Genomic DNA, 4,053 nt, shown 5'->3' with positions numbered 1-4,053 from the left:
CAAAATGCTGCTTTTTTCAACAAATTTTTAATTTTTCCTATATTTACCTGTAAGTTTCTATAAAGAAACCTTGATGGATCTACACAAATGACCCCTTGCTGAATTCAGAATTTTGTCTACTTTTCAAAAATGTATAGCTTTCCAGGATCCATTATTGTTTTTGTACCCATTTCTACCGTTAACTGGAAGGAGGTTGAAAGCACAAAAAATAGCAAAAATAGGGTATGTCCCAGAAAAATGCCAAAACTGTGTACAAAATGTTGGTTTTCTAACAAAATTCTGTCATTCCCTAAAAGCTGGAGAAATGGTGATTTCAGCCCCATAAACCCTTTTTTGATACCATTTGCAGAGAAAAACCCAGAAGCTTTCTTTTGCAGTCCGTTTTTCCAATTTTTCACAAAAAAAACAAAATTTTGCTGTATTTTGACTAATTTCTGGGAACCCTGTAGGAGAATCCACAAACCCTGGGTACCTTTTGAATCCCCAAGATGTTGGAAGAAAAGGACGCAAATTTGGCATGGATACCTAATGTGGTCAAAAAGTTACAGGGGCCTAAGCGCGCACTACCCCAAATAGCCCAAAAAAGGCTTAGCACAGGAGGGGAAAAGGCCTAGCAGCGAAGGGGTTAACTTACAAAAACTGTAAATGTTGCCGCTTTAAAATATTTACCGAATCTGAGGAATTTTTTTTGCAGAAGGCACTACGCCCACAACGTTTTTCTTCAGTGGTGAAGACATTTTTAACTTTTTCCAAGGGGCAAACAAAGACCAATGCCACCTTCTTCATTCGCAAGATTTGCCAAAGAGTTCTGTTACGAGGGGATCCTAACAAAAAATACTTGTGCGGCACAGCAAGTATGATGAAACAACTAAGGACCCTTCATCCAAACAATCTTGCACGAGAAGAGTGCAAACAGATGAGAAACACTCCTGTTCTGTATCTGTAAAAAAGGATCACAAATAAATGTATATTAATAACTTTCAAATGTATACTATTCCATTACTGTACAAACACATTTTATATAAAAACTGACTAAGAAACTATAGCCCTGAACCACAAGTGTGACGATCGTTAAAATACTACATGCATAGTGCATAATACTTTGAAGCAGTTCATGCCCTAAAGCCTACCTCACTAAAAGACTACATGCTAACTGACTAAATGATTACAGTATTTATAAGGAGACACACTGGGTGAGTGACAGGGTGTTTGCTAGAAGAGTATGAATACTAACTAGGGAATTGAAGGTGTGAAACACAACTGTGTAGGTGATTAGAGGACTGCATCAATACTGCATAGGCATTTAAAGCAGTCCATGTGCTGAGGCCTGGCTCACTGCATGACTACTTTGGTACTGACTGAATGATTAGAGTACAGCAAGGAGAGTGCCTAGGTGAATTTATAAGTGCTAGGCTTTTCGCACAGGGAATGTGTTAGTACTTGGTACTGAATGGGTCACTAGAGGAGTGCAAAGGCAGTGACAAGTGCTGGACTGTATGGATACTGACTAGGAAATTGAAAGTGTGAAAGACAAGTGTCTAGGTGGTTAGAAGACTGCATGCATAGTGCATAGGGGTTTGAAGCAGTCCATGTGCTAAGGCCTGGCTCAGTGTATGAATATTTAGGCACTGACTGAATGATTAGAGTACTGCAAAGACAGTATCTTGGTGAATTTATAAGTGTTTGGGTTTTAGCACAGTGAATGGATTAGTACATGGTGCTGAATGGGTCACTAGAGGACTGCAAAGGGAGTGACAGGGTATTTCCCGGAAGTGTATGGATACTGACTAGGAAATTGAAGGTGAGAAAGACAATTGTGTAGGTGGTTAGAGGACTGCATGCATACTGGAGAAGGGTTTGAAGCAGTATATATACTAAGGCCTGGGTCACTGGATGAGTACTTGGGTACTGACTGAATGATTAGAGTACTGCAAGGAGAGTGCCTGGGTGAATTTATTAGGGTTTGGCGCAGTAAATGGATTAGTACATGATGCTGAATGGGTCACTAGAGGAGTGCAAATGGAGTGACAGGGTGTTTGCTGGAAGTGAACGGATACTGACTGGGGAATTGAAGGTGTGAAAGACAAGTGTGTAGGTGCTTAGAGGACTGCATGCATAGTGGATAGGGGTTTGAAGAAGTCCATGTGCTAAGACCTGGCTCAGTGCATGAATACTTAGGCAGTGACTGAATCATTAGAGTACTGGAAAGAGAGTGTCTTGGTGAATTTATAAGTGTTTGGGTTTTGGCACAGTGAATGGATTAGTACATGCTGTTGAATGGGTCTCTAGAGGACTGCAAAGGAAGTGACAGGATGTTTCCTGGAAGTGTATGGATACTGACTAGGGAATTGAAGGTGTAAAAGACAAGTGTATAGTATGTTAGAACACTACATGCATACTGCACAGACATTTGAAGCAGTCTATTTGGTACTTAGAAACTGACTAAATAATCAGACTACTTCTAGGACAGTGCTTAGGTAAAACTTTTAAATTTTCAGTTCTGCCACAGTGAACAGAATAGTACATGGTACTGCACCTTAGTGTCAAACCCTGACTCATTTTATCAATGCATAAGCAAAGACTAGCTTCTAATGCTACTAAAACTTGACAACATGAGAGGTTTTAAATTAGTTATCTGTCAGCAAATACACGATGTTACCAAATGCTTCTCTCACAGTGGTTCTCAAATGCACACAGACTCACAGTGTGATTCTAGACAACAACCACTATACCTAGGAGTTGACCAAAAATCATTCACTACTGTGGAAGTGGTAAGCGAACTGCACGCAATCTTCATATTTCAGGACTGCACTTTTATGTCAAAGCCTGACTCATATAATCAAAGCATAAGAAAAGACTGGCTTCTAATGCTACTAAAACTTCACAACATGACCGGTTTTAAAACAGGTATATGTCAGCACATTCACGATGTTACCAAATGCTTCTCTCACAATCCTTACCCAAATGCACACAGACTCACAGTGTGATTTTAGACAAGCAACACTATCCTAGGAGTTTACCAAAACTCATTCACTACTCTGGAAGAGTTAATGGTACTGCACACAATCCACATATTTAAGTACACCACATCAGTGTCCAAGCATGACTCATTTAATCAACGCATAAGCAAAGACTGGATTCTAATCCTACTAAAACTTCACAACATGACAGGTTTTAAAACAGTTATCTGTCAGCAAATACATGATGTTACCAAATGCTTCTCTTACAGTGATCCCAAATACACACTAACTCACAGTGCGATTCTAGACAAGCACCACTATCCCTATGAGTTTACCAAAACTCATTCACTACAGTGCAAGTGGTAAGGGAACTGCACACAATCTACATATTTCACAACTGCAATTTACTGTCAATGCCTGACTCATATAATGAAAGCATAAGCCATAACTGTCTTCTAATGCTACTAAAACTTGACAACATGGCATGTTTTACAACACTTATCTGTCAGCAAATACACGATGTTACCAAACACTTCTCTCGCAGTGGTTCCCAAATGCACACAGACTCACAGTGTGATTCTAGACAAACAACACTATCCCTAGGAGTTTACCAAAACTCATTCACTACAGTGGAAGTGGTAAAGGAACTGCACACAATCTACATATTTCACGACTACACTTTAATGTCAATGCCTGACTAATTTAATCAACGCATAAGCAAAGACTGGCTTCTAATGCTACTAAAACTTGACAACATGACAGGTTTTAAAACAGTTATCTGTCAGTAAATACACGATGTTACCAAATGCTTCTCTCACAATCCTTACCCAAATGCACACAGACTCACAGTGTGATTTTAGACAATCAACACTATCCTAGGACTTTACCAAAACTCATTCACTACTGTGGAAGGGGTAAGGGGACTGCACACAATCTACATATTTAAGTACAGCACATCAGTGTCAAAGCATGACTCATTTAATCAACACATAAGCAAAGACTGGATTCTAATGCTACTAAAACTTCACGACATGACAGATTTTAAAACAGTTATCTGTCAGCAAATACATGATGTTACCAAATGATTCTCTCA

The sequence above is a fragment of the Triturus cristatus genome, chromosome 3_1 (genome assembly GCF_964204655.1).
Source record: "Triturus cristatus chromosome 3_1, aTriCri1.1, whole genome shotgun sequence".
NCBI classification, from domain to species: domain Eukaryota; kingdom Metazoa; phylum Chordata; class Amphibia; order Caudata; family Salamandridae; genus Triturus; species Triturus cristatus.
Note: the sequence above shows the minus strand (reverse complement) of the source record.